This window comes from Zonotrichia leucophrys, chromosome 3 (assembly GCF_028769735.1).
Source record: "Zonotrichia leucophrys gambelii isolate GWCS_2022_RI chromosome 3, RI_Zleu_2.0, whole genome shotgun sequence".
Classification (NCBI taxonomy): Eukaryota; Metazoa; Chordata; class Aves; order Passeriformes; family Passerellidae; genus Zonotrichia; species Zonotrichia leucophrys.
Genome location: NC_088172.1, coordinates 75,024,993 through 75,037,194, shown reverse-complemented (window position 1 = coordinate 75,037,194; position 12,202 = coordinate 75,024,993). Strand labels below are relative to the sequence as shown.

Sequence of the window (12,202 nt, the reverse complement as noted above, 5' to 3'; positions counted from 1 at the left end):
TTTGTAAGAGGTTGCAGACATCAGGGTGGATGGCTCTAAAGAAGGCAGAATCCACAGCAGTGGGTGAGAAATGTTTTTTTTGGATCACACCACTGACAAGCCTGTCAGTTTTGGGGAGCTCTGTGAGGCCTGGAGCTGGGCTGGTGAGGGCCGTGGGGCAGGAAAGATGGGTCCACACAGAGCTGGGAGGGGATTATAATACACAGGGCTGCTCTCTCTGCTGCTCTCTCTATGCAGACACTGAGATGTGCGTATGATAAAAAAGATCATTTACAACAAAGGGACGAAATAAGGTACTTGATCTTCTTCCTTTCAGGTTTAATGGGCTTCTCGTAGGTGTGCCACTGCTAATGAGTGTTGAGTCATGCTGGCCAGATCTTTCTCTTGCACAACTTCTCCCTGCCTCCCCAGGTTGTTCTGTATCTGCCCTCTGATACTCTACCTGATGACTAGGGCAAGCACCACTGCCAGCAGCAGGCCTTACGCAGTATTTGCTGAGCTTTAGCAGAACGGGACCCGATTGTTTCACATTAGCCGCTGTTTGCTCGGCCAGCTCACTGTTTGTTCGGCTATTCCTCTCCCACCACCCATCCAAAACCCTCCATGGCTGCTTTAGCGGTGGCAAAGGGCGAAGAATCCCTGGGGTGCAGTCCCAGAGCCCGCGGCCTGCACCAGCAGCAGCGGCAGCACCGGGGCCGCCCTGCTCCCCTCTGGTATCACCCTCACCCCTCCCTGCCCCTGAGCTCTGCCACACATCCACAACCCCAGCCCCGCTGCCAGGGCCAAACACTGGGGCTGAAGGTGAAAGCAGCTCTGTCCTGCTGCATCGGGCTGCCAGCCATGCAGGCCCCGCCACGGCCTCACAGCAATGCCCTCAGCGCAGCCTGGGTACAGGCTAACCCCAGAGGAGAACACACCAGATGGGTGCAGGGATGGCTCACACTGCAGCCACCTGAAAGCAGCCAGGAACTTCAGTACATGATCAGCCCCCATAAATTCTTAATTTTCCTTTTCCTTCCTATTATTTTCCAGGCTACTGGCGGAGAGGTCTCATGTGGCAGGCCATATCCATGTGCATCATTCAGAGGCACCAATCCCATCAGTCAGTCTCTTGACAACCTCTATGCACTGGGGAGCACTTCTCAAGGTCTGCTGTGTGAAACCTCCCATAACAGGACTGTGAGTCCAAAGACACAGTGTTAAGTAGACAGCATTCCCTTGCTGATTCAGCTGAATGTACTGGCACATCATCATCACGGGAAAAAAGCTGAAGTATTTTCCCTGACTCATACGGGTCCAGAGATCCTGTTAGATCTATCCCAGCCTATGACAGTGGGTAGAGCCTTCTGTGAGTGTCAGTGCTCTGGGATTGCAAAGGACAGGAGGGGAAATCCCTTGTGGGGCAGAACTTGGATCCTGTCTAACACACCAAGGAGAACAGTGCCCTTCCACCCCACAGCAGGCATGGGGTGCAGGGCTGCACAATGGAGAGCCTCACAGCAGTTTGGGTTCGTCTCTGAATCCGGCCTTCAGTCTCAGAGTGGCTCCGCATGCCAGGGCACAGTGTCCCGGCATTAAAAATACCAAGGCTGACAGATAGTGTTTATTAATAGCACGAGTGGTGTTTATTGCTGAGCAACAGTCAGCAGCTCGGAGGTTACTGCTGTTACAAGCCAAGGTCTGACAGCATTGCCACATTGCTCTGTTCTCAGGGGAGAGAGGCTCCATGTCTAGAGGCAGAACCCATGGGGAGAGCGGGCCTGGCTGCCTCAAGGACCTGCTGTGAGTGCAGAGGAGCGGGTTACAGGCATAGCATCTTGGCCTCAGCCACAGGATAGCCCCATGGACCGGGGGACCTGGGCCAGGGTAACTCAGAGCCCTGCAGTGACCGCTGTAACACGCAGTGCAGTTTGTGCAAATGGGTGCAGAGCAGACACCAGTGCTGAGCACCCACCTTCTTCCCAACACTGCATTCAGCTGTGCTTGAGGCACCATTCCCCAGCAGTAAAGAGCCTTGGTCTCCTGGGGCCTTTCTCAGACCTATATGTGGACTCCCTGCTCTGTCCCTGCCAGGCTCTAGGCACTGAGCTGCTGTTTAGGAGGACACTGGTTTTTAACATCCTTGTTTCACAGGAAAGGAAACTGAGGTGTAGAGAGGAGAAATGATCCACCAAGTGTGAACTAGTGCTTGTGCTCCAGAGACCTCCACAGATTTCATGACTACATGGATCTGGATCTTAGTGATCCAGAAGTATCGATGGAGTAGGACACTTTGCCAGGTGTTCTGCAGAAATCTACATGCCCAGCTTCTCTGAACAGCTCTGAAACAGTCCTGAAAGAGGGGCAAGGGTTCAGAGACCGAAAAAACTTGAAACCTAATAAGCTGTTGTCATTCCTCAGACTCACAGTTCATACTCTGGAGCTGGAGGCCAAATTCACTTTTCAGCAGATACTTCCTAACAGTTTTTGATCTTACCATCCCAGCAGACTTCATGTGATGCTTCCCACTCTCCAGGTTTTTTCCTGAAGAGCTGTGTTTCCTAGTTTTTACCAGTTTATGGTTAAAACAGTACAGCATGAGTGTGCTACAAGCAACATCCCACTTCACTCTGTTTCTCCTAGTTTTTTCCTTTCTCTTTGTCATCACAGGCAACATGCAGGGGTCTCCTAGGGAATGTTAGTCCTGGATTATCTCATTACATATCGCTTCAAGGGAAGACGAGTTGCAGCTGGGAAACTGATCCACCCTGCCCACACAGTGTGCTGCACACCTGGAATTAACATTACATGACTGATGAGCACTCATCCTAATAAAAGCACGACTTTCCTTTGGAGTCAGGCAGTGAGAAGCAGAGGCCCAGGGACAGGCTGGGCATTGCACTGCACACAAAGCTTCTGCTCCCCACTCACTGCCCGCTATCCAGGAATCTCTGAGCACTCAGCAGAGGCCACCAATTAATTCTTCTTTAACTCCTCACTGTTAATTCACTTACAGATCAGGCCCTAGGGCAGCTCAATACTGTTATTATTGCTGTACTCTTATCAGCATTAATAGCTGAGGAAACTGAGGCACAGATCAGAGAAGTGATTGACACCGCACTAATTAGAAAGCAAGGGACAGAGCAGGGAAGACAACCCAAGACTCCCATCTCTGGCAGAATATCAAGATACAGAATCACCTATAATGCACAACACTATAATTTTAGGGAATTTCTTCTACACAAAGGGCTTAGCAAAAAGAATCTTGCATAGATGCTACAGCTTTGGTTTGTCTTGGCTACAGGATCCTATCCAAAACTCCTTTCATTCTCTGTAGTATCCTCCGAGCAGGTTCCCTATCCTTACACTGCCTTCCATCTTTACTCACACCCTCTGACCCTCAGTGAGTTAGAGACCAGTCATCCAGTGCTAGCCAGCACCCTGGACTCAAAGGATCCACTGTTTCCTGGTGTCTTCCAGGCTGCTTGGACTGAAAGAGCCAAGGATCTAGTTCAGAGGTATCCACAGAAAAGATTTTTGTCACTAGCATGTTCACATACTTATCATCTGAATGAGAAAATGAAGAGTCCCTGGATGCATTAGCATCTGTTCACACAGGCAGGTCTGCGTGGACATGCTGATCGAGCGCACAGACCTCTTGTGCTCTCAGCTCAGCAAAAGCAAGGTGCCTTCTCCCTCAAGGACCCTCAGTTTGGATCAGGGAGCTGGGTCGTGGATGTTTAGTCTGGAACGGTCTGTGGAACACGATTTGGTGGTGTTCCCGTGATATTTCACACAATAAGCTTAGGGAGGACAATGCAGTTGCTTTGTGAGACATGGTGATGCTGTGTCTTGTGACACAGCCTATTAGCAGATTGGCTAATGCTGGGTGTGCAGCTGCTTTCTGTCACGGGAAAGGCTGAAAGCAGCCAGAATATACCTGTGAATCCTGCCTCTAATTATTTAGAGCAAAACACACTGTGCTCCCGGTTTTCCTGCATCTGTGTACCTTGCACACACATGAAAAATAACAGTCAATAACACAAACAGAATTTCTCCTTTATGCCTTACTGAAATCCTGCTCAGTAAATAGGATTATACTTTAAATAGGCTATGGTAGAAATACAAGGAAAGACACACAGATACATACATTTCTTTTCATGAAGAAAATTGCTAATCAGCCAAATGGATTTTGCTACTTCTGCTTAACCTCAGCTGCCTCTACAGCCCCTGTTTAAAACATTTTGCCTCTTTACAGGATCTGTCTGGCAGCCCTCCATCACTGCCTAATTGTGCTGGGTTGGGGTGCAAAACAGCCTGATGAGGGAACATAACATTTTTCCCTTAATTTCACCAAAGTCAAGATCTCCCCTTCTTGCTATGAATGGCTTGGTGCTAGCAAGAATCCCAGCAGTGAACTTCCTGTGAACTGATGTGAACAGCCCTTCTCCTGGAGCAAGGAGACAATATCTGAGAGATGTGGATAGAAAAATGAGGTAGTCAGCTAATAAAGAAAATTAACCCAGTGGACATGATTTGCCTACATTCTCCAAAGCTGGAGTTCTTTTATGAGCTTGCCGCAGAAAGCTCTTAAGGATAACAACTAATCCCTGGATAAGGGTCAAAGTTCTTGCTGGGCATTAAAACTTGGTGATGTGATTAAAGAAAAAGTGAAAACTTGCTGCTTGGAGCAGAGCCTCCAGTGAGGAAGCTGCAGGGTGCCAGTGCTCTGGTGGGTTCTGAGTGATCCCAGGACACTGGGGATGAGGAGCTAATGGGTTTGGCTCATGGTGCTGGGATGTCTGGGGTGCCTGAAGGGGATGTAAAGATACTTTGGTGTGAAGCAGTGTAACAGCCCTCTGAAATGGCCCCCAGATAGGCAGAAGGTGAATACCCTGGCACAGAACAGCTGGAACTTCACCTCTTCACCAACGTTTCCTGAAGGTCTCCTCTGGAAAAAAAAAATTTAGCAGTTGCTGTGGATACCCCTGATTGGATGTCTGGATGTTTATGTGTATTTACAGCCTAAGAAGCAAATAGAGCTCATGTGACTTAAAACTGAGTGAGAAACTGTAAAATATCCACAGCAGGACAAGGATGAATATACAGCTCCCTTTCAGGTTTAGGAAAAGTCTGCAATTGACAACACCAGAAAATGGGGAGCAAATTAAAAATAGGGTGGAACCTGGATGTAAAGGGATATAGCAAGAGCCTGAAGAGCAGAGTCTGAAGCATGCCTGAGGGGACTTACTGGCAGGATCCAAGGCTAGGAAGCAAAGTCATTGCTGCCAAACCACTTGCCCAGCTGAACCTCACAGCACTTTGAAAATGAATGCAATTGGGGCATGATTGCCTTCTGAGTTTTTTCGTATGCTTGGGTCATATTGGATTTCATATCTTCAGGAGCATGAGAGACCAAAATCTTTTTGGTTTGGCTAAAAGCAGGTAGTTTTCACACCACATTGGTCTTGTGCTGGTGTAAGTAGCACAAGGTTCTCAGCATTGGCCATCTTGGGCTCTAGCAGGTGCCTCTTCATCTGCATAGTCAATAGCCACAGGATATTGACCCTCCTGTCTGCAGCAGAGCTCTCTGTAGCAGGGGGAGGCCAAAGGGCTGCCCAGGGAAGGCGCATCAGGTGTTGGGGAGGATGGAAGCTCAGGGCCTTCTGAAAACCCTCACCATGATGTTTCCAGCACTCAAACCAATTCAAACCAGTGGGAAATGTGTCCATGGGAGTGCAGGAGGTTTCGTAACTGGGAGGGTTCCCTGCACCTGGGGCTGATAGATAATCTCAGACTTGCCCCACCCCACTCCTGAGACACAGCCAGCCTACTCCTCCTCATCCTCCCACCTCACCTCACAGGGCATCCCTTACCTTCCATTCTCATTGCCTTTGCACTATGTCCTACCTCTCCCAGCCAACAAAACCCCTCCAGAGCTGTGCCTTGTTGTTCTCCCTCCCCTCCATTCCTCTATCCTGTTTGCTCCTATCTCCTTCCTAAATACCAGATGGAAGGAGATGCTGTTGGTACCCAAATGCCTGTTGAAGTTCTCTCTCTAATGATGGAGAGGAGCAGGGAGATGGGACTGTCATTGGGACTGCGTGGTGAGGGGCCAATGACTTACTTGCTTTGGGAGAAGGTATATAGAGAACCCTAACTATTTCAGCAAGGTGGGAGGCCTTCTACTAAATGGAAATAAAATAAGAATTAGTAAATGGCACTTGGTGTCTGTCAAGGATCCAAAAACAGAGGATGGGATTTGTCTTACGTATGGAGGAATCAAGGCAATGGAGGGAAAGTGCAGTATTATTGACCCAGTTAGGAACTCAACCCAGCTCCTTCTCTTCCCACACCTCTGCTCTGTTCTACAGACCAGGACTCGCTGACTCCCACGGTTCCTTCAGCTGTGCTAGGCAATCCCTATCTGATGGTGAGGCAGAAACAAGGCTCACCAGATGATTGAGCATAGCTACGTGCAGGACCGCACTGCATCCACTCTGTGGGCACCAGCACCACCACCCCAGCACTGGCAGCCACAGCACCCTCCTGACTCAGCAGCACCAGGGAGAAGGTTGTCTCATGAACTCCCCAAGTTGGCACCTCCAGCAGAAGTGACTGCAAATTCCAGAGCAAACTGAGAAATCCTCCAAAAGGATTTAGAGAGATTAGAAATGAGCAGGAAACAAAATGAGATTTAACTTGGGAAAAGATAATCTAATGTATCTGGGGCAAAGCTACTTTGCAGCGGGAGGGGACACCCTGGAAAGCAGAATTGCCAGAAGAGGTTGAGAAAGAGCAACCATGGAGAGATGCATCTAGAGAGAGACATAAGGGGATATGTTCAGAGCCAGCTGCCTCTTCTATGTTTTTGGAGTGACTCACCTTTGAGCGTGTTCAGCGGTAGACAACTTGTGAGGGGAAAGGAGTATTATTTTTATATATGAAAGGTGTTGGGATATAAGAAAGAGGAATGATAGAGGGCAGAGCTCGATGAGCTGACACCATGGTATTTAAAGATCCTTTTTATGTCACTGGCCAAGAAATTACTCCAGAGGGATGTAATTAGACTCCACAAGCATATGAGGGTCTACATCAGAGAGAAAGGGAACACGCCTACTGACACATTTGCAAACTTAAGGGTGAAATTAGTTAGAGAAAAGAGAAGGTAAAGATAAGGACAGTCCAGGCAGTGCAACAGGTTAGGCTGTTCAGGACAGCAGCATGTGGTGCACAAGAACCCACAAATTGTTCCTCTTGGGATGTCTCTGAGTCCGTGACTGGTCCCAACAACTCAGCAAGGGTGTGGATCACACTCAGTCCCACAAAAGTGACTCACAAAAGTCACAGCCACTTGCACCGTGCATCTAGTCACCTCAGCGGGGTACTGGTGCAGAGGGCAGTGCCACCCCCTGACTCATCAGCACCTCCTCTGGCAGCTCAGCCAGTTCTCCCAGGCGCTGCGTGTCAACTAGGTCTACACTACACATCCACAACACAGAGCTCTGGGAAGCCAACACTGCAACAAAAAATTGGCCCTCGGCCTCAGGACCAGCATCAGATTAGTCATTGAATAACTCGGGATGATCCAATGACTCATAATTTATTATGCCTACGAAGACTGGAAACAATCATATCCTGTGCTGTTGACCCCCATTCACCACACTAGTGAGATAAATCAAAGTAAGTAGGAGTCAGCTTCTTATCCCCAGGAGCAACAGCACCTTGGAACAAACATAATCTGCTCAGGAGTCTTCAGGCTGCTTCTCACAGATGTGAGGTCCTTGCAGTGGAAAAAAGACCTGAACATTCCAGCAAGCTGTCGGACATGAGGAAGGGGACTTGTAGGGAGAATGAGCAGATTGGAGTGGTGAAGGGAAAAAGTAGAGATGATCAACAGGAAGTTGCATTTCCAGAAGTTAGTCTCTGCACAGACATCCAAGCAACCGGGTGAGGGGTTTCTTTGAAAGAATGAGCCCATCATAAATCTCTATTGGTACTTTTGCTTCTGCACTCATGGTGTCAGAACTGAGGACAGAAGGAAGGGCAGGGAGGAATGCTGGTGTGGGTCTTGCTTTTGGAGAAGAGGCCAATGACATAAGCATCTACTCCCTGGTATTCATATGTTTGTGGCACAGGCCAAATCCCGTACCAGCAGGTTCTCTGTAGGTGAGAAGGTCAGGAAGGCCAGGCAGTGAGATGGCAGCTTGGACACCTTTCCAAAGTGTACACCATGGCTCAGGAAGGAGTTATGGGCAAATGAAGGTGAAGGGCTCAGGCCTTAAAATCTCTGAAGAGGTGATGGAACTGAATTACTTGCATAAGCTGATCATTATGCTCATCTTGTGCTGCCTCTCCTCCTTTTTATCTCCCCTTAGATACTGCTCCCACTGAAAAGGGTTGCAAGGGCTCAAGAGCTTGCATCAATCATACCCTTCCTTCCATAGACGCATTTGACCAAGATTCAGAGATAATGCCATCTGGGGCCGAAGATTTCACCTCAAAGCTACCACACAGGTTGGGAGCAAGGCATCCTGACCTGCATCCTAGATTGTTTTGGGATTACGTGAGCCTTCATGAGGAATGTTCAGCAGGAATTGACACTCATCACCAGGCCTGGCAGGGGGCTGAGCAGAGTCAGACACCGTCCCTAGCCTGGGTCCCACCATGCAACACTCTCCAAGCATGGAGCACATCAACAACTCTCAGAATGGCTGACAAAGGAGGTGTCAAAGCAAGCCCTGAAGTAAAGCCCTCCTGTGCTGGCATCAGGCTTGCAGGATGCCTTCCCCCTGCTGCATTCCCTGCTGCCCTCACCAGGCGTGGCCAGGAGATGGGCAATGTGGTGGGCTGGGCAGCAGAAGCACGTGGGTGCTAAACACACAGAACCCGATGGCATTTGGCTGCAGTGGGCACCCCGATGCCTAAAGAGATGCTTGGGCATACACAGGCTAGGGAGAGATAGAGCTTTTTTTTTCTCCCAAAGAAGTGTTTGGGGCATCTGAAAAAAGGAGGTAAAAATATAGAGCACAAACCAGCAAGATTAGCCCCGTGTCACAATGTATAGGTATAACCCAGAACTGCAGATATTTCCTGAAGTCTCTCAGTTGTGGATAGGCAGCATTGCTCACCTGGATGCATGGAGGCAGCAAGTTTAAAGAAACCCTTATGAAAAGGCTTTTTTGGCCTTGGGAAGCCAGGCTTGGGCAGGTAAACAGGTGGCACTGGCCCAATAAGCCTGCTTCCCTTTATATGTCTGTTATCACCTCACATAAGACAGAGAGTTGCATCTCTGCAGATACTATCCTGAGGTAGGCAGCCAGCAAACCTCTGACATTTGAAGGAAAACCTCACCCTTTTTTCCCTTCGTGATGCAAAGCCCCTGGGGTCCTTCCACCTTCCCACATGAAAGGGCAAGCTTTCCCCAAAGCTGTGGTCAGGCACTCTGTGCATTCCTTTCGCACCCTCCTTCACGGCTGTGCAGGGGATATCACCTCCCTGCTCTTATCCACAACTCACCACCTCTTACGAGATACGGGGCACTTGGCTGGAGGTCCAGGCACAAGTGCCTGGTTGCTCTGGGAGGGCCAGCAGCTCAGCCACCCCATCGTGCAGGGTGTCAGGTGCTGTGGGGCACAGCAAGGGCCAGCAGCTGCTTGTGGGGTGGCACAGTGCCACCAGGGCCACACTGGCGTGGCCCCAAATGGAGAGCTGGGAGCAAACACGGTGCTTGCCCAGACCAGGACTGCAGACCTTGTGCTAGATGATCCGGATTAGCCTTGAATTTCAGCCATCCCAAGCACAGAGAGACTGCCTGCTCACTCACCACATGGACTACTATAAAAATACCCATCTCTCACTACCAAAGGTCCCATGGGCAGACAGTGGAGGACATATCCTGTGAAATGAATTTCCTTTGGGCTTTCAAAGTCCTTTGTGGGACCATGCTGAAGGACAGGAGATTTATAGGCACTTCTAACACAGACGCTGTAGGTGGTGGTGGAGCCCAGGCAGAGCCTGCCTGACTTACAGACCTGATGAGCAGTGCAAGACATCAGCAACAAGGGGTTAAACCAGCTAGCAGGTGCCAAAAGGGAGAGACAGACAGGGCTTCCAACCAAAAGCATTCTTTATTCCATTGCCAGTGGGATTTTCTGTTGTGTCTGCCCAGGGCACCCTTTTCTGCTTTTCACGGTGCCTCCGCTCTCTGAATCACACAGAATAAACGCAGCAGGCACGAGGAAAGCATCAGCTGGCTGCCTGAAGATAGCATTTTAATTAGCCAGCAACCAAAACGTGGACGTGACCAGAAACCTTTCAGGGAAAGTTCTCATGCACATGGTGAAAGGCTGTATGACGAGATCAGAGTGCCAGCCTGACAACCTGGCCTCCCTCCATGTGTCCCTGCCTCACCTCAGGCCACAGCACAGGCGAGCCAGGTGCAAACTCTGGGGAGGGTGAGGGGCAGCTACTCTCCTACGTTCCAGCCTCTGCAAAGGCAGGGTTCTCAATCATGTACAGCCTCTCCAACCAGCCTGAACTCACTTCCAACACCAAACTATGACCATGCTCCTCACAAGAGATGACAGCCTAATTATACTAACCCTGGAGAATAAAGAAGAGTTGGATTGCTTCCAGGGCCCCAGGTAAACCCCACCAGAGCTGGCTTGGACAGGGTCTTCCTGCAGATGTAAGGCAGCTACCTTGGCTCTGCTGCATCCACACAAATTCTGTGAGCTGTCCCATCTGAAATATGCCATCCAGCCCCTGTCTCAAGAAGTAGGTGTCTACCAGGTCACCTTGCTCTGCAGATATCCTACTTTTGAGCCCTTAGAGGTAGGAAAAGAGAGGGGCACCAGGAGTAGCCAGTCCAGCTTGCATTAGTGGGATGGAATTTGATGTGTTGGGTTTGATGTGCTGATGAGGGTTTGATGTGTTGTGACTGACAGAAACATCCTGACTCATCCATACAGGAGACCTGGGTCCCTTCATGCTGAGATTTCACATCCAGCTCAGCCCAGGGGAGAAGCACTTACCTGAGGGTTTCAATTTTTCCAATTTGATAACTTGTAAACATTTCCCAGATTGCAAATAGGCAGAGCAGGTCTCCTGAGGATAGGCTTGCTGTCTTCATCACCTTGCACAGCCACAAGCGAAAGAGTCCATAGATCCACACAGAACAAAAGCCAGTGGTGAATATACAAGGGAAGCAACTCCTTTGGGTTCCTCATGCAGAAACATCCAGATGGCTTACGTTCTCACCTCACTCCTGCAGTCCACAAGACGTTACTGAATACAGTGAACCAAAATGTCCTCAGGTACTCCATCCTCTTTCTTCTGCTCCACCCTCTGCTGAGGCAGTGACTGCAGGTCCACCTGTTGAGCTACTTGAGTCCATCCTGAACAGAAGCCAGATTCTTTACCTTCACAAGAGCAGGAATGATGCAGCCATGAACTCAGTGGTCTGTATTACCCTAAGTGAGTTGCCTCCCAGACATCCAGGAAACATCCTGCATGCTCCTTTGCAGTGTGGATAGATGACTGACACATGACACATTTATCTCCATGGATAACGAGGAAATTACACCACTGCCAAAGCTTTTCCTCCTAGACCCCAAAGCACATCACAAAAGATGCAACGGTATCAAGATCCCTCATGAAGTGATGAGCACTGCCACAGCCAAACAGTTTTTTGTTCAAAGTCATCCAGGATGGCAAGGTCTGGCTGAGCCATCACTGACAGTGAGCTACATGCACACAGATCCAACTGCAAACACCAAGTCCATTACCAGAAAGGGCAGGATCACAGCATTACTTTCACCTTGGATTGTAAATTCCACCAGGATTGCATCTACTCATGCCTGTACAGTACCCAGCTCATGGGACTTGGCTCCTGACAAGAGGCAGGGTTGGGACCATCACCACACTGCTTGGCATCATGCTGGGAAAGAACCCAGGAGTCCTGTCCCCTTGGTCCTGCCCATCACACCACCCTCTTCTCACCAAGCAGGGAACTCAGGCTGAGCTCCATTCCAGGATTCTGGTGCCTACCTCCCATTCATTTCAGGGGGTTTCAGGTACCTATGTGCTTTTGGAAGCTCTGGGCACAAATCCAAGAGTCCAACTGGTAGGCTGCTGATGCCCTGTAGCCTCCAGAGGCAATGCTGGAGAAACTGTTACACAATGGAAGAAAACCAGGATGCAAGGCAGAAGGAGAAGGCAA

General features: G+C 49.5%; 1 protein-coding gene across 1 annotated transcript in view; it reads right to left on the bottom strand.

Moving 5' to 3' along the window:
• VEGFA (vascular endothelial growth factor A) overlaps nt 1–12,202 on the bottom strand; it is a 41,686-nt gene that overhangs the window by 6,597 nt on the left and 22,887 nt on the right. Inside the window, exon 9 of the transcript XR_010439598.1 lies at nt 11,016–12,152. The gene's annotated coding sequence lies outside the window, so the exon portion shown is untranslated. The remainder of the gene's footprint in view (nt 1–11,015; nt 12,153–12,202) is intronic.